The following is a 20,202-nucleotide window of genomic DNA, read 5'->3' on the forward strand; positions in this document are numbered from 1 at the left end:
TGAATACTACAAATCTATAGGAACCAAAGCAGCATGGTATTGGTACCAAAATAGACATGCAGATCAATGGAAGAGAACAGAGAACCCAAAAATAAAGTCCCATGCCTACAACCAACTGCTCTTCAACAAAGTTGAGAATAATAAACAATGGGGAAATGACTTGCTTTTATTCAATATATGGTGCTGGAAAAATTAGCTAACATTTTGCTAAAGAATGAAATGGGACCCCATCTCTTACCATATGTAAAAACTAACTCAAGATGGATTAAATATTATACGTAAATGTAAGAACTCAAACTATAAAAATCCTTGAAGAAAACCCAGGAAAAACTCTTCTGAACATTGGTCTGTGCCAATAATTTATGACTAAGACCTCAATAGCAATTGCAACAAAAACAAAAATGACAAATGGCACTTAATTAAACTAAAGAGTTTCTGCACAGCAAAAGAAATAATCAACAAAGTAAACAGACAACCTACAGATTGGGAGAAAATATTTGCAAATGATGCATCCAATAAAGGACTAATAACCAGAATCTATAAGGAACTTAAATCAACAAGTTAAAAAAAAACCCATTAAAAATTGGGCAAATGATATATTAACAAACAGACACTTTTCAAAAGAAGACATACACATATCCAACAAACATATTTTAAAATGCTGTACATCACAAATCATCAGATAAATGCAAATTAAATTTCAGTGAACTACCATCTCACACCAGTGAGAATGGCTATTATTAAAAAGTCAAAAAGTAACAGATGTTGGCAAGGATGTGGAGAAAAGAGAAGACACGGTTGGTAGGAATGTGAATTAGTTTAACCCTGAAGGAAAACAGTATGGAGGTTTCTCAAAGAACTAAAAACAGAATTACAGTTTCATCCATTAATCCTACTACTGGATATCTACCCAAGAGAAAATAAATTGCTTTATCAAAAAGACAAAGACGCCTGCACTTGCATGTTGATTACAGTACTATTCACAGTGGCAAAGTCATAAAATCAACCTTAGTTTCCATCAACAATGGATTGGATAAAGAAAATGTGGCACATACACGCCATGGAATAATACACAGTCAAAAAATAAATAAAATTATGTCTTTTGCAGCAACATGACTGTAGCTGGAGGACATTATCCCAAGTGAATTAATGCAGAAAAGGAAAATCAAATACCACATGTTTTCATTTATAGGTGGGAGCAAAATAACCTGTACACATGGACATAAAGATGGAAACAATAGACACTAGGGACTCCATAAAAGGGGAGGAAGGGAAGGGAATAAGGGTTGAAAAACTGCTTATTGATTACTATGTTTGTTATCTGGGTGATGGGTTCACTAGAAGCTCATACCCAGCATTACTCAATATACCCATGTAACAAACCTGCACATGTACCCCCTTAATCTAAAAAATAAATAAAACTTTTTTTTAAAGAAATTATTGGACAATGACTATAAGAATAATACAATTTTGATATTGAGAATTCATTACATAATTTCAGTGGTTGGGGAGGTCTTGCATGAGTGAGTAATGGAATTTTATAAACATCAGGAAATAAATATACTCTGGGTGTCCTATATTTACTTTCCTCTCTTAGCAGTAGACTTAATTATGAAAATAATGAAAATAACCTACTATAGTTACATTGTACTTTATTTATTAAAATATTGTGATATGAAGAATTTCATTTAGTACTTATAATATATACACTTAAATATATTTTATAAGCTAAAAACCATGACTTTTGGAATGCATATGGAGAGCATACTGTATTAGTGACATGACTTAAAATACAAAGCTTGAAAACAGATCTCGACATTCTATTTCTGATCCCCAATCCTAGAATCTCTCTACAGTTGTATGACTTAGGCTTGAGAATCTTGGGTAAGAGTGTTTTGTGTTTCCTTCATGGATGTTTTTGTGCCATTTAAGTCTTCTCTTTGAAGGAGGTAACCTTTTCCTATTTACACTGGTCAACTCCACAGTGGCTGGTAGCATACCTTGTACATATTCTTACACAAAATCATAACATTTATAAAAAATATAATTCTGTTATTTTTGAGCACTTACTCTGTACCAGGTATTGCATTAAGCAGTTTATTGACATTACTTCAATTGATCCTCAAAAAAACCCAGAAAATTCGCAATGATAACAATCAACAGGTGAGAAGATAGAAACTCAGAACAGCGAGGGACATGCCATTGCAGCATCTGGATTTGACCTCAAGTTAGTCTGAATCTCAAAGATGTGCTCTTAAATATTACAAGCAACTGAATGAGACAATGCATTGACAGATGAAAGTGTTACACTGGAGTAAAATAGATGATATATAATAAAATATATTAAATTTCAAAATTAAAGTACAATATACATGAAGTATAAAAATCTTAAACGTATAACTTTAAAAAAATGTGCATGGCAGTATTACCTTGTAGTCATCACCCAGATTAATATATTGAACATTTGCAAAAGCAAAGAATATTCCCTCATGACTCTCTCCTTTCAGTACTCCTCCAGATGGTAACTATTTCCCTAAAATCTATTACTATAAACAGATTTGCTTATTCTTGAACTGTATGTAAGTGGTACCATTTTCTGTCAGAGATCTGTCACTCAATATGATGCATCTTGTTTTTGTATCAATAAACTGCTATTTTTTACTGCAAAGTAGAGTTATTTTGCATAATTTTAACCACAATTTAGATACTCATTCTACTGCTGATTAAAATGTAGGTTGTTTAGATGGTATAACAAACTTGGCTGTGGTAATTATTTCACAAGATATATGTTTATCAATCACATTGTACATGATAAATCAATCACATTGTACATTATAATTTGGTGCAATTTTCTTCATTCAGTTATACCTCAATAAAGCTGAAAAAAACTAGGATTGTTTCCAGTTTGGGACAATTGCAAATAAAATTCTATAATACCAATACAACATGAACAAGTCTATATACAATCAATTTATTATTTTATCAAGTAAATATTTATATGATGATCCCTATGTGCCAGACACTGACTGGAATGCTTCAGCAATACTTAGTCATTTAAACCTCATGCAAAACTTATGGCGTAGTTACTAATAACAGCTATATCAAATAAATGGGAAAAACAGGAAAAATTCTGGGATTTGGACCCAGGAAGTCTGGCTACAGAGCTATGTTCTTGACCTTTGTGCTGCATTTTCTCTCAGTATTTAGAGCCACATATTTGTAGTAATGAATAAAATAGCTAACATGATTGTCACTCTAAACCATACAAAATATTAAATAGTTTTCCTGGATTAGTTCACTTAATCTTAACAATAGTCCCATGAGGGAACTTACATTTATTTCCATTTTACAGCTAAAAAAGTAGGTGTTTAAGTCACTTGCCCATACCTACACAACTATTCAATAGAAGAATCATGGATTTTCACTGTTTGATTCTAATCATATTACGCTATTGTATATACTGCCTCCCAAGCAAACACTTTTATTCTTATCATGAGAAAGCGCACCTAAAACAAGCATGGCTATATCTCTTCATTATACTCTTTGGCCTCCTAATTGCCCAGATGCTGGCATGAAACAACCACATGTCAATTTTGACTAGGCTTATTAAGAATTCAGTTTTTGTTTAGTTTCTAACAATTGGTATTAACCTACCACTCGAACCTGGCCAATTATCCATTGGCTTTCAAGGTCCTTTTACTTTGGTTCATTGACTAATTCCTGAAGTCAAAGAATGTAGTATTTTCTATTTTAAATGAGAAGCCCAGATCAAAGGTTTAGGAGCGTCACTTTCCAAATGATTTCTCCTGCAGCAGTCATCAAGTGCTTCTTTCTTTTCTTTTCTTTTTTTTTTTTTTCTTTCAGACAGGGCCTGGCTCTGTTGCTCAGGCTGGCATGCAATGGAGTGATCTCGGCTCACTGCAACCTCCGCCTCCCTGCAACCTCTGCTTCCCGGCTCCAACGATTCCCCTGCCTCAGCCTCCAGAATGGCTGGGATCAGAGGCGCACAATGCCATGCCCAACTAATTTTTTTTTTTCAGTAGAGATGGCATTTTGCAATGTTTCCCGGGCTGGTCTTGAACTCCTGAGCTCAGGAAATCTGCCTTCCTCGACCTCCCAAAGTGTTGGGATTACAGGAGCCACTGTGCCAGGTCCTGGTTCTCTTTCTTTCTTTCTTTCTTTCTTTCTTTCTTTCTTTCTTTCTTTCTTTCTTTCTTTCTTTCTTTCTTTCTTTCTTTCTTTCTTTCTTTCTTTCTTTCTTTCTTTCTTTCTTTCTCTTTCTTTCTTTCTTTCTCTTTCTTTCTTTCTTTCTTTCTTCTTTCTTTCTTTCTTTCTTTTTCTTTCTTTCTTTCTTTCTTTTTTAGCATGGTTTATGATTTATTTATTTATTTTATTATACTTTAAGTTCTAGGGTACATGTGCACAACGTGCAGGTTTGTTACATAGGGTATACATGTGCCATGTCGGGTTCTCTTTCTTAAAGCAGTTTGCAAAAGAGCTGAATACCCTAACAGCTTGACCTGGAGCATACAATTTGTTAGCTTCATAAAACTGTCTTTCCTGGATCTTTTCTGCATCTTGCCTTTACAGGATTAGTCACAAAGCCTTGTGGTAACCCAAGTTTAGACAACACTCTTGTTTGCCAAAGAGACAAAGCAGAGAGAAAAAATAGAATATTTAAGTGTTTGCTCTTAGAATATTTAGAAATATTCAGCAATGGAGTCTGAGTAAAGTAATAAAAAAATTAAGAATTTCTATTTGGTCAAGACCAGTTATCTGTTTCAACTCATCTTTATTGTGATAAAATAGCTCTTAAATTTATAAAGTGCTAGCCCAAGCTTTACACATTTATGTAGGAAACCATGAAGTAAGGAAGGAAAATAGATTACATAAAATCACATGCTAGGAAGCTTTTATTATTTAAAGTATGTAGTGTTAACATAATAAATTCTGGTTGGGCGTGGTGGCTCACGCCTGCAATCCCAACGCTTTGGGAGGCCCAGGCGGGCGTATTGCCTGAGCTCAGGAGTTCAGACCAGCCTGCGCAACACAGTGAAACCCTGTCTGTACTAAAATACAAAAATTAGCCAGGTGTGGCGGCATGCAACTGTAGTTCCAGCTACTCGGGAGGCTGAGACAGGAGAATTGCTTGAATGCAGGAGGCAGAGACTGCACCACTGTACTCCAGCCTGGGCAACAGAGCAAGACTCCACCTCAAAAAAAAAAAAAAGCCATAATAAATTCTATAAAATTTTTATGAGGAAGTAGCTGCTTAGATTAACAATAATCATTAAAATATAGCAAAAATGGGAAGTAAAAATGCCTCTTCAGCTTTTATAACAAGTTATTACAAAAATTTTTGGCAAGGATTACTCATGCCTGTAATCCTAGCACTTTGAGAGGATAAGCTTGGGCAACACAGTGACACCCCATCTCTATAAAAATATTAAAAAATTAGCCAGATGTGGCAGTGCATGCCTGTAGTCTTAGCTACTCAGGAGGCTGGAGTGGAGGATTGCTTGAGCCCAGGACTTTGAGGTTGATTTCATACGCCACTGTGTTTCAGCCTGGGCAACAAAGTGAGACTCTATCTTTACATAAATACAATAAAATACACTTTAGAGTTTGCGCTCACTCACAGCCACTGCCCACCATTTCGCAGACACACATGTGTGGACCTGGCCACCCTGCCGCAACCAACACATTTGCCGATCTCACTGCCACTGCCCTGTCCCCACCAACACATGCACACATGCAGATCCTGCCACCCCGTAACTGTTGGCACCAGCATGTGCACAGACCACACTGACACTGCCCTGATGAAGCACTTTGGCCAGAACATCCATTGGAGCATTGTTGCCAGTGGCCTGAGAACTCCTCACTCCCTCCAGCACAGCAGGTGTTTAACCTCAAGGGACCAGAGAACAAAGCTGTGGGCCTAGCCCCAGGTCCCCAGAGTTACAGCAGGCGGGCCAGGAGTGCTGAGCAGAGCCTTGGCCTCATGAAATCATACAGAAATGAAGCCAGTTAACTGACCCCAGGTTCTATACCACAGTCAATCCCTCAAAGGAATTAAAGACTATAAAAGGAAAAAGCCCTGTTCAATTGACAGCAGCTTCACAGATGAAAGGAACATCAGCCCACACAGATGAGAAAGAACCAGCACAAGAACTTTGACAACTCAAAAGGCCTGAGTGTCTTCTCACCTCCAAACATACACACTAGCCACCCAGCAATGGTTTGTAACCAGGCTGAAATGGCTGGAATGACAGACATAGAATTCAGAATCTGGGTGGCAACAAGAATCATTGAGATTCAGAAGAAAGGTGTAAGGAAGCCAATAAAATGATACCAGAGCTGAAAGATAAAATAACCATTTTATGAAAAACAAACAAACAAAAAAACTAATCTGATAGAACTGATATTACCATTGGAAATTTTAATATCAGGATTGGCCAAGCTGAAGAAAGAATTCCAGAGCTTAAAGACTGGTTCTTTTAATCAACTCATTCATGTAAAAATTAAAAAAAAAGAATTTTAAAAATTGAACAAAATCTCCAAGAAATACAAGATTGGGTAGAGGCCAAATCTATGACTCATTGGCCTCACTGAAGGAGAGGGAGAGGGAGCAAGTAACTTGGAAAACATATTTGAGGACATTGTCCATGAAAATTTTCCCAGCCTCACTAGAGAAGTCAACATTCGAATTCAGGAAAACCAGAGAAGTCCTACAAGATGCCATACAAGGCAACCATCCTCAATACACATTGTCATCAGATTCTCGGAAGCCATGTGAAAGAAAACATATTAAAGGCTGGGCACAGTGGCTCACACCTGTAATCCCAGCAATTTGGGAGGCAAGGACGGGTGTATCACCTGAGATCAAAAGTTTGAGACCAGCCTGGCCAACATGGCAAAACCGTGACTCTACTAAAGATACAAAAATTAGCTGGGAGTGGTGGCACATGCCTATAATCCCAGCTACTTGGGAGACTGAGGCAAGAGAATTGCTTGAACCCAGGAGGCGGAGGTTGCAGTCCTGGGAGGTGGATGTTACAGTGAGCCGAGATAGCTCTACTGCACTCCAGCCTCCGCAACAGAGTGAGACTCTGTCTCAAAAAGAAAAAAAAGAAAAAGAAAATATATTGAAAATAGCTAGAGAGAAGGGAGAAGGGCAAGTTACCTACAATGGGAACTTCATCAGGCTCAAAGCAGACTTTTTAGCAGAAACCCTATAAGCAAGAAAAGACTGAAGGCCTATATTCAGTAGCCACAAAGAAAAGAAATTCTAACCAAGTATTTTATAACCAGCCAAACTAAGTTTATAAGCAAAGAAGCAATAAAATCTTTTCAGTCAATCAAATGTTAAGAAAACCATGAGAACTATTTTAAAACAAGTCCTTAAGTTAGTGCTAAATATGGAAATGAAAGACTATTACCAGCCAGCCACCACAAAAGCACACTTAAGTACGTACACCATTAACATTGTAACACAAAGACACAAACATGTGTACATAACAACCAGGTAATAACATGATGACAAGATCAAATGCACATATATCAACATTAACTTTAAATGTTGAGCTAAACATCCCACTTAAAAGACACAGATTGGCAAGTTGAATAAAGAAACCAGACCCAACTCTATGTTATCTTCAAGAGACCCATCTCACATGTAATGACATTCATAGACTCCAAGGCAAGTGATGGAGAAAAATCTACTAAGACCACTGAAAACAAAAAGAGCAGGAGTACCTATTCCTATTTCAGAAAAACAGACTTTTAAACCAACAAAAAAAAAATTTTAAAGCCAAGAAGGGCATTATGTAATGATAAAGGGTTCAATTCAAAAAGAAGAATTAACAATCCTAAATATATACGCACCCAATGCCAGAGCACCCGGATTTGTAAAACAAGTTCTTATAGAAACATGAAGAGACCTAGATAACTATACAGTAATAGTAGGAGACTTCAACAGCACACTGACAGTGTTAGACGGATCACTGAATTAGAAAACTAACAAACATATCCAGGATCTAAACTTCAACACTTCACCAAAAGGACCTAATAGACATCTGTAGAGGACTCCATGCAACAACAGCAGAACATATATTCTAATCTGCACATGACAGATAGTCAAAAATCACACAGATGTTCAGCTATAAAGCAATTCTCAACAAATTTTAAAGAAACCAAAATCATACCAAGCATACGCTCAAGACTACAGCATAATTAAAAGAGAAGTCAATACCAAGAACTCTCAAAATCATATACAATTACATGTAAACTAAACAACCTATTCCCCAATGACTTTGGGGTAAAGAATGAAATTAATGCAGAAATTAAAAAAAATTCTTATAAACTAATGAAAACAAGAATAAAATATAATAGGATCTCTGGGACATAGCTAAAACAGTGTGAAGAGGAAAGCTCATAGCACTACATGGACATATGAAGAAGTTAGACCTCAAAATAACATTTATATTGCATCCAGATAAACTACAAAAACAAGAGGAAACCAACCCCAAACCTAGCAGAAGAAAATAAATAACCAAAGATCCCAGCTGAACTGAACAAAATTCAACATAAAAATGTATAAAAAGGATTGATGAACCCAAAGTTGGTTCTTTTAAAGAATAAATAACATTGATAGACTGCTAGCTAGATTAATAAATTAAAAAGTGAGACTATCCAAATAAACAAAATTAAAAATGACAAAGGTGACATTGTCACCAACCCCGCAGAAATACAAAAATCCCTCAGAGACTATTATGATCAACACTTTGGAGACAAACCAGAAAACCTAGAAGAGATGGATAAATTCCTGGAAGCGTATAACCTCTCCTGAGTGAAATGAAAATCATTGACAGACTATAAGGAGGTGAATTAATTCAAAGGTGAATTAATAATGAAAAACCTACCAACAAGAAAAAGCCCTGGACAAGAGAGATTTCACAGCCAAATTTCACCAGACATATAAAGAAGAGCTGGTACCAATGCTACTGAAGTTATTCCAAAAAAAAAAAAAAAAAATTGACGAGGAAGGACTCCTACCAAAAACATCAGACCAATATCCCTGATGAATCCAGATTTTAAAATTTTCAACAAAATATCAGGAAACTAATACCAGTAGCACATCACAAAGCTGATCCATAGCAATCAAGTAAGCTTTATTCCTGGGATGCAAGACTGGTTCAACACATGAAAACCAATAAATGTGGTTTACCACATAAACAGAATTGAAAACAAAAACCACATAATCATCTCAATAGATGATGAAGAGCTTTTTCATAAAATTCTACATCCTTTCATGTTAAAATCTCTCAATAAACTATATATCAAAGGGAGTACCTAAAAAAAAATAAGAGACATCTGTGACAAACCCACAATTAACATCATGCCAAATGGGAAAAAGTTGAAAGCATTCCCCATGAGAGCCAGAACAAAACAAGCATGTCCACTCTTAGCACTGCTATTCAACATAGAACTAGAAATCCTATCCAGAGCGATCAGTCAAGAGAAAGATGTAAAAGATACACAAATAGGAAGAGAGAAACTCACACTATATCTCTTTACAAACAATATGATTTTATACCTAGAAAGCTACATAGTCTCTGCCCAAGGACTCCTAGATCACATGAACAACTTCAGTAATGTTTCAGAATACAAAATCAATGTGTAAAATTTAGTACATTTTTATATACCAATAATGTTCAATCTAAGAGCCAAATCCAAAATGGAATCAAATTCACAATAGCTATAAAAAGATAAAATACCTAAGAGAACAGTTAACCAGGGAGGGCAAAAATATCTACAATGAGAATTACAAAACGCTGCTGAAAGCGGTCAGAAAAGACACAAACAAATGAAGAAACATTCCGTGTTGATGGATAGGAAGACTCAGTACTATTAAAATGACCATACTGCCCAAAGAAATGTACAGATTCAATGCTATTTCTACCTAAACTACCATTGATATTTTTCAAAAAAATTAGAGAAAGCAATTTAAAAATTTATATTGAACAAAAAAAAGCCCAAATAGCCAAAGCAATCCTAAGCAAAAAGCACAAAACCAGAAACATCACACAGCCTGACTTCAAACTATGTACTACAAGGCCTCACTAACCAAAACAACATAGTAGCGGTAGAAAAACAGACACATACACAAATGAAACTGATTAGAGAACCCAGAAATAAACCCACGCAAGGGCTTTGACAAAGCTGACAAAAACAAGCAGTGGGGTAAAGAATTCCTGTTCAATAAATGATGCTGGGATAGCTGGCTAGCCGTATGCAAAAGATTGAAACTGGACCCCTACATTTCACCATATATAAAAATCAACTTAAGATGGATTAAAGATTTAAATATGAAACCCAAACCTATAAAACCCCTGGAAGAAAAACTAGGAAATATTACTCTGAACATAGGTTTTGGCAAAGATTTCATGGCAAAGACTCCAAAAGCAATTGCAACAAAAACAGTAATTGACAAGTGGGACTTATTAAATTACAGAGCTTCTGCACAGTAGTGGGAACTAGGAGGAGAGTACACAGACAACATACAGAATGGGGGGAAATATTTGCAAACTATGCTTGTAACAAAGGTCTAATATCCCATATCTATAAGAAACTTAAACAAAGTAACAAGCAAAACCAAACAACCCCATTAAAAAATGGGCAAAGGACATGAATGGGCACTTCTCAAAACAAGACATACATGTAGCAAACAAGCAAATGAAAAAATGTTTAACATTACTAATCATCAGAGAGGTGCAAATCAAAACCACAATAAGATACCATCTCATACTAGTCAGAATGGCTATTATTTAAAAGTCCAGAAATAACAGATGCTGGTGAGGATGTGCAGAAAAGAGAAAGCTTATACACTGCTGGTGGACATGTAAATTAGTTCAGTCACTGTGGAAAACAGTTTGGAAATTTCTGAATGAGTTTAAATGAGTACCACCTTTTTACCCAGCAATCTCATTACTAGGTATATAGCCAAAGAAATATAAATTGTTCTATGTGACGACACATGCACACATATATGTTCATTATAGCAGTATTTACAAAAGGAAAGACGTAGAATCCTTTAATGATGAATTAAATGGAGAAAATATGGTACATATACATCATTGAATACTACATAGCTCTAATAAAAATGAAATTATGTTCTTTCAGCAACAGGGATGGAGCTGGAGGCAATTATCCTAAGCAAATTAATGCAAAAACAGAAAACCAACTACACGTTCTCACTTATAAGTGGGAGCTAAACACTGAGTACATGTGGATACAAAGAGGAGAACAATAGACACCAGGGATCACTTAAGGAGAGAGAGTAGGAGCAGGTGAGGATCAAAAAACCACCTATGAGGTGCAATGTTCGTTACGTGAGTGACAAAATAATCTGTACAAAAAGCTTCCATGACATGCAATTTACCCATGTAACAAGCCTGCACGTATACCCCTGAAACTAAAATAAAAGTTAGAAAGATAGGAAAATATAGTTGAGAAAATGGAAAAAAATCTACAGACAGCAAGAAAATGTTGGCAGTTCATAAACGATATAAGGATTCTCTAAATTCAAAATTGAGAAAACAAGCACACAATTAAAAGTGGGCAATAAACTTCAGGTGACAGTTTAGCATAGGATATATAGCTGGCAGATCAGCACAAAAAATACTCATTATTAATCAGTAAGAAATAAACATTTAAACCACAATGAGATACCATCACACACCTACTAAAATAACTAAAACTGTATATACTGACTAAATGATGGCAAGGATATTAGTAAGTGGAACTATAATATATTTTTGTGGGAATATAAAATGGTATAATCAATTGTAAAACAGTATGATACTTTTTAAAACATTCTTAAAACAAACACTTACATGATTTTGCTCTTTCACTTGTACCGTATTTCCATATAAAAACTTATGCACAAAACATCCCCTATCTATCAGCAGATGAATTTATAAACATATTGCAGTAGACATATTTGAAATAGTACTTAGTAGACTATCATTTAGCAATAAAAATGGCACGAATGACAATATGGAAGAAAAAAGCCAGGCCAACAAACGATATATATTCTATTATTACATTAATATACAATTCTAGAAAAATGCAAATTAATCTATAGTGGCAAATGAGTAGTTGCCTGGGGAATGCACGGAGTTCCTTACCTAAGTAGAATGAATAATTCTAGTGTTCTGTAGCAGCTAGGGTGACTACAGTTAACAATAATTTATTGTATATTTCAAAGTAGCTAGAATAGAGTACCTGTAATGTTCCCAACACAAATAAAGAACATTCAAATTGGAAAATAATAAGTCAAGTTATCCTTGTTCACAAATGAAAAATCTAGACTCCATCAAAAATTGTCAGAACTGACAAATGACAAATGAATTCAGTAAAGTTTTAGGATACAAAATCAACATACAAAAATCAGTAGCATTTCTATACACCAACAGTAAAATTCTGAAAAAGAAATTTAAAAATCCAATCTCATTTACATTAGCTACAAAAAATAAATTAACTAGGAATTAATTTAACTAAAGAAGTTAAAATCTTTACAATGAAAACTATAAAATGCCAATGAGGAAAACTGATGAAGACACAAAAAAATGAAAAGATAGCTTCTGTTCATGGAATGAAAGAATTAATACTGTTAAAATGTGCATAATACCAAAAGCAATCTACAGATTCAATGCAATCTTTGTATAAATACAAATAACATTTTTCCAGAAATGAAAAAACAATCCTAAAATTCAGATGGGACCACTGAAGACCCCAAATAGTCAAAACAATACTGAACAAAAAGAATAAAGTTGGACGTATCACATTACGTATGCAAATCAATAAACTTGATACGTTACATTAATACAATCAAGGACAACACCACACGATTACTTCAATAGATGTCAAAAGAGAATTGGATAAAATTCGACATCAATTCATGACGAAAAAAACTATCAACAAACTGGGCATAGAGGAAACATGCCTCAAAATAACAAAGGCTGTATATATAAAACCCACAGCTAGCACCATATTGAATGGGGAAAATTTGAAAGCCTTTCTTCTAAGTTCTGGAAGAAGATAAAGACGCCCACTTTCAGCCCTTTTATTCAAAAGAGTACTAGAAGCCCTAGTCCAAGCAGCTAGACAAGATAAATAAATAAAAAATGATTGAGGTGATGTGTAGTTTAATTACCCTGACTTGATCATTATACACTGTATGAATGTATCAAAATATCACATGGACCTATTAAATATGTGAAACTATTATATGTCGATAAAAATAAATTTTAAAAGAGTAGACAGTATAGAAATAGGTGGAGTTCTCTTATCCAAATATTAATTGAATGCTGTCTTACTTTCAGTGCACACTAGTAGACACTGAAAATACAACTCTGAAAAAGACTTGGTCTCTGCCTTTGAAGAACAAAACTATTTAATGAAGACAACAAATGCTTTCACAAAGGTTTTCTAGGGGAACAATGAAAGTTTAAGGAGTGGTATATTACTTCAGTTTAGGTGGTCCTGGGAGACAGAAGGAGGGAAATCAGAAGAAGAAAGTGAACGCAACGCCTAGAGATAAAACTTTAAAACGGTAATTGGCAACGTAAGATGAAATTGAAGAAAAATCTGAGAAAGTAACAGTCAAGGATATCTATTTAACTGTACTCTTAAACTTACTTAAAGAAGACACAAGAAAGGTAATGGATAGAAAGAGATATTAAATGCTGGAAAGTGTGTTTAAAAAGATGTCCTATTTACTGGAGGGAGGCTTAACGGTAGACAGATATTCCAATTATCTATTACTGCAAAATGACTCACCCTCCAAAAAATTATTTGATTATACTCATGGATTCTGTGAGTAAGGAATTAGGGCAGGGCTCAGCAAGTGTGGCTTGTCTTTGTTCCACAATATCTAGGGTCTCAGCTGTGAATATTTGAACAGCTGGAAACCTGACACCTCTAGAGCATCTTCACTCACATGTCTAGTTTATGGGCAGGGATTACTCAAATAGCTTCCTCCCTGTATGTAACTGCAGAGACTCTCAATGTGGCCTCTTCTTATGGCTCTCCAAGATGGTGGTCTCAGTGTAGCTGGATTTTTTATTTTGCAACTCGTGTCTCCATAAGGGAGTATTTCAGCAAACAAAATAGAAGTTTTGCACCTTTTGTCAATGCACCCTCTACATAGTGCCACTTGTACCTATTTGTCTAAGCAGTCACAAGCCTATCCAGATTTAAGAAGGAGGAATAGAGACTCCCACTGGAGAGTCAACACTTTTGAAGTTAACACATTTTAAAAACCACAACAGCTGAATTCTAGAGAGGAGAAGAAAATCTCATTTTTATGGAAGTGATAAATAAATCTCCCGAATTTTCTCAGCAATATACATTACGCATTAACTATTGAAACACTTCTTGGGGAGGGGACGTGGAATGAGGATGAGAGAAAGAACTAGTGACTTGATAAGAGGGATCAAAAAGTCTGAAAGGCCACTTACGTTGAGAAGTCAGTGAGCAAAGAATAGAGATTTTGAGATTCTTTGGGAATTAAGAAAAATAGCGACATAAGGAAAAACACTTAGAATAATTCATTTATCAAATTCATGGCAAAAATACCAGAGGCAAAGTTAAAATATGAACACAAACTATGGAAAATATATAACAATGGGCTGACAATTTAATATTAAGCGATGTTACAAATTAATAAGACCAATGACTCAAGATGAACACAGTGTTCTAATAATGAATATTAGGTATAAGCCTGGAGCACTACATGAAAACCTAAAATACTTTCTACTGCAAATATTGGGATAGATTTTAAAATAATAACACAGAAAGGAGGTTTTTTTCTATGTTTAAGGCTGTTTTTTGTTAATTAGTTTAATATTGTCTTATGACTATCTACAAAACATACAGCATAAATTTGATAGCCTTTAATAATGTTTGCAGTTGACGTCAAGAATATATTTGAGTTTCAATATGAGCATTGATTAACGTGTGCTTTGTCATAGGAAATTCTATGAGAAAATGTAGAATAGTTTTTATATTGAGGGGAAAAAAAGAAAAACTTATAAATGTTATACAAAAATGTGTTTTAAATGATTTCAATTTATTAAACTACCAATAAATCTGAATATACACACTGGTAATTGCTGCATTTATAAACTCATAAACTCAGGTTTCGCTTTGAATAGCAGAATGCAGAGAAACCATCCGTTCCCAAATGCTGCTCTCTCTTTATCCCAGCAGGTGGGCTTCAAGCTTTTCTATACACGCAGTTATTGCCGGACAAATCTTTCCCCCTCTCTCTAAGAAATTCACCCCTCCCTTGAGCCACAGTTCTTTATGATGAGATGACTCATTAAGCTTTTTTCTCAGCAGGGAGCTGACACCCAATTAATGAGCTGACACTGTTCTGAGTCTGCTCTCACTAGTGCAATAAGGCTCTGTTTACAAACACAGGCTGTTGTGCGTGTTAGGGTGAGCAGGTTAAAACCTCCCTGCTGGGCCAGTTTGTTCAAAATCATAAGGGTTCTTTAAACAATGTCTTTGTGCCTTGCACATCAGACATACTGCTTTCAGCAGGGTGCAGGTCACCCTAATGACAATACCCTGTTTGGCGGGAAAGGGACCAATGGACCCAGCTTTTGGACTATAAACAATACAAATGGTAAAAATCTTATTACAAAGTTACTTTCAATACTATCTAACAGTAGATAATTTTATCTTTAAGATAAAATTTTAGGTTTGCAAACTTTTATTTTCAACGGAAAATTGTTGTTAAATCCAGACTCTATCTGTGTTTTCCTCCCTCCACCTAAAATTCCACCTGCCTTTCTTCAATTGGCAAACTCCTAATGAATCTCAGGCCCCAGCTAAAATACCATTTCTTCTGTGAAGTCTTTTTTGAATTTCTCAGGGAGGGGTAACACTCTGTACAGGGTCCTCATAAGAGTTTTTAAAGCCTCTATAATAGCATAGTAGCATTCGTTACACTAACTCTGTCTCTCTTTTATTTTTGTTTTTTGTTGTTGTTGTTGTTTGTTTGTTTTTTTGAGACGGAATCTCTCTCTGTTGCCCAGGCTGGAGTGCAGTGGTGCGTTCTGAGCTCACTGCAAACTCTGCCTCCCGGGTTCACGCCATTCTCCTGCCTCAGCCTCCTGAGTAGCTGGGACTACTGGTGCCCGCCATGACGCCAGGCTAATTTTTTGTATTTTTTTTTTAGTAGAGACGGGGTTTCATCATGTTAGCCAAGATGGTCTCGATCTCCTGACCTCGTCATCCTCCCACCTGGGCCTCCCAAAGTGCAGGGATTACAGGCGAGAGCCACTGCGCCAGGCCACTAACTCTGTTATATTTCTTCTCTTTCTCTAAAGGAGAAGGATCTAAAGTATCTAGACATTGTACAGTGTACGACACATAGTAGATGCTGACTTAGGCTTCCAATTCTATGCCTATGGGCTACTTATAGCTGTGTTCTATACCTATTGGTGTCAGTTGTTACTTCATTTTACATCTAAAGAACCTATTGGTTACGAAAATCATATCTCTTTCTGTACAATTAGGACCTCCTATTTTCCCCCACTTTAATAGTGAGCCACACAATCCCAGACACTGTGCTAGTCATGGGCAATCACAAGGTGAACAACTTACAGCCCATTTTCTCAAGGATCTCATAATCTCATATATAAATAATGGTGATTTACCTACTCTGTACCACTTCTGAGTATTAGGGTTTGGATCCAACAGGCATTTATTTGGAGATGGAGATAAACAATGTAGAAAAAAAAATTACACATATTGTTTTCATTGAGCAAAAGTAATTTTTTTTCACTAAAGAAGACTTGAAGGTTAAAATTATATTATTGCAAGTAAAGACAAAGCAATCTGTTTCCTTGTCAAAAATTCTGATACTGACAGAGTGCAAACAGAGGTTGGCAGGTATTCAGCCGTCTCCCAATGATGCTTCCTCAGTGCCAAACTTCCCATTTAAAGTTCTCATTCTAATTCAACAAAGCCTGAAGGTAAAGAAAGCATAGGAATAATGAAAAAGCTCAAAACTATAAAATTAAAAATCTCACTTGCCTGTGAATCACTAAAGGAAGGTGGATACAGGGCTTCCAAAGCATGAGGGAGCACACTCACTGTATGGATATTGGCATTTACACCCCACCCCCTGACCCCCACCCCACAGACACACTTCTTCAGAAAGGCATTTTCAGTTCACTGTCTTCTCTAGAAACTCAGAGAAAACAGCAAAAGCAAGACAAAATGGGGATACAATTTATTTTACAATGAAGTAATTATGAATTCCAATTAAAACCACAATGCCTACTGAGTGCATACTGTGAACTAGAAATCAGTCTAAATGCTTTCTGCTAATTAATTGAGAACACATACACAGCTCCCTAAAATAAGTGTCGCAGCCCTAATAGACGCATCCAATGATCCTTTGATTAAGGCAAGATCCCGTGTCAGATCCCTGTTCCACTCAGATTCTCCTTAGAATAAAAGATGAATAAAAAGAAGAGGTTTCTTGTTGTTGTAGTTGTTGTTTGCTCATTTGCTTTTTGTCTCTGACTTAGTGTCTTTGTTGAAAAAGACTTTTGGAAGTAAAATGCTGAGAAGGAAGAGGAAACAAACTTCAGACCTTAATAAGGAAAATCTGTAACCATAAGAATTATAAGTGGCAAAATCTTATTCATTCTTAGTTTGTTGTAAAGCATGGCTACCCATATTTTGCCATACTTCATCTTCAGTCATACCTGCATGGATATTTTGCTAACCTGAAAGGCACTCTGTGGACCAGACATTCAGGAGGCCTATGTTTTGCCACTCATTAGATATACTTACCTGTGTCACTTGAATATTTATTTTTCTCTAATTTTATTAATAATGTTCTTCAGTTTCCAGAATAGCAGGCAACATACTTCTGGGCGTGTTCTCTTTCATTTGAATCTGTAAGAATTCATGATGGTCATAATGTATATGTTATTTGTGGGTAATGAAAAAACAAATATACAAGCATTCATATTTTCATATATGCCTTCTGCAAAAATGTAAGTATATAGAAGGTTTCAGTCAGTGTTAATGATTGAAACACAAAGATCTATCAATCATGATTATCATATCACTAAATTCATTATGCTTTTGATATGCTTGGAACTATGTGTATTTTATTGTATCATCCTTGCAAGAACTCTGTAAGGTTATTAATATCCTTACTTATGCGGAAGGGGATTGAGACTTTGAAATGTTAAACATCTTGGCCAAGTTCCTAATAACTAATAAGTGACAGAGTAACTAATAAGTGACAGAGTCGGAGTTTGAATCCAGATATACCTAAGCTTAAGGTTCACATTTTTAATAATTACCGATTTTCTTCTCCTCTGAGTGATGGAATTTCCTTAAAGATAGATATGTAGGCACTTGTATCTAGTCCCAAGCAATGTTGTAAATGTTCTAATAGAGATCAGAAAGGAAGTAATAATTGCTCTCTAGCTAAGAGGAGAATAATGGACCTGTTTTTGAAGAATGAGTAGATTTTCAGACAGAGAAGCAAACAAAAATTATGTAGGCAAAGGCAAAGAAATGTACAGAATGGTTAGACTTTGAGAATTTAAATTGTGGATAGAGAATTGCTAAGGCCTGTGAATGGTGGAAGTGAAAGCTGAGGTTTGAAAAACAGATTCGAGCTAGATTATAAAGATTCATGAACACTATATACAGAAATCAGGATTTCACATTTTCCTGAACATTTCCTGCATCTAACTATCAAACTTAATGAAAGTTTTAGTAAATATCAAAAGCAGGTTTAGTAAATATCAAAGGCAGGTTCTGTAGTCCTTTTTGCTTTCAACTTTTCTACCACCATCACATCACATCAGCCAACTTACTTAATATTGCCGGGATATGATTCCTATGTTTTAATTCATCTGTAACCTATTTAGAAACTGACACATTATCAAATGAAACATGGTCTTATATGATAGGGATCTGTGAATGGTATAGGAAATGTATAAGAGTTGAATAATTCATATGTAGGAGTGACACTTGGAGGGAAGTAGGTCATGGAAATATGCATAGTGGTGAAGAGCATGAGCACTAGAGTTGGGTCTAAGTACTAATAAACCTAATAACCTCAAACTTTGTGTGATCCTGAAGACATGATTTACCTTTTAGTTTATTCTTAAGTAGTGACAGCAATGAAAGTATAATGAATGATCAATAAATATTGATCAGTCAAAGATTCTGAGAGGATAGAAATTGATGATAGTCATTCAGGAAGGGCAATGGAAGAACAGGAAATAAGACACAGGTACAGGTATGTCCCATGCTAGGAGTAACTAGAATGAGTATAGAAGTTGAGAAATCCAGGTAAATTTGAGTTGGATATGCCAGAATCATGTTTGAGGCAGCATAGTACAATGGAAAACACACTGGATTCCCCACTAGGCCACTTTGACAGTCTTCTGTATTTAGCACTTAACCACTCTCCTGAAACAATTTTTTTAATCCATAAAACATGTTTAATTGTTCAGAAGCACATAGGAGACTGTTTAGCGTGAAAAATTCAATATGTATTATTAGGACGTCCATCTTTCACAGAGCTATATGGCAATTTTATTATATCTATGACTCGCACATGTACAACCCAATACTGTATTGGAAGACTCACCTGGTTCTAACATTTAAGCATTGGGATAATGTCCTCCCACATAATTTGTGATAAAGAACTCTTTCCTACAAAACAGGTTCATAAATGTTATACTTGAATATAAAAGCATACTACCAAATAAACAGATTTAGGGTAAAGAAAGCAGTAAACTTTCTGTTAACTCCTCTTAGATCTAAAATTCCCAGAGCCACAATGTGTACATTATATTAAAGAATTTTTAAAATCTTGGGGGAAATAATCTTTCTTAACTTTGTTTAACTCAGACCTTCCCACACTTATTTGACCACTGAACCATTTTTATCATGAAATATTTGTTAATAGTCAATGGAACTGTGGCACCTAGGGTTCTACTTTGGTTAATAATACAGGTTAGAGCTGTAGTAAACTGAAGACTTGACTAGGGCTGGAGGATCATTTTTCACATGGCTGTTGGCAGGAGGTCTCAGTTTTTCATCACATGAACCTCTCCACAAGGCTGCCTAAATGTCCTCATGACATCA

The sequence above is a fragment of the Macaca nemestrina genome, chromosome 2 (assembly GCF_043159975.1).
Source record: "Macaca nemestrina isolate mMacNem1 chromosome 2, mMacNem.hap1, whole genome shotgun sequence".
NCBI lineage: Eukaryota > Metazoa > Chordata > Mammalia > Primates > Cercopithecidae > Macaca > Macaca nemestrina.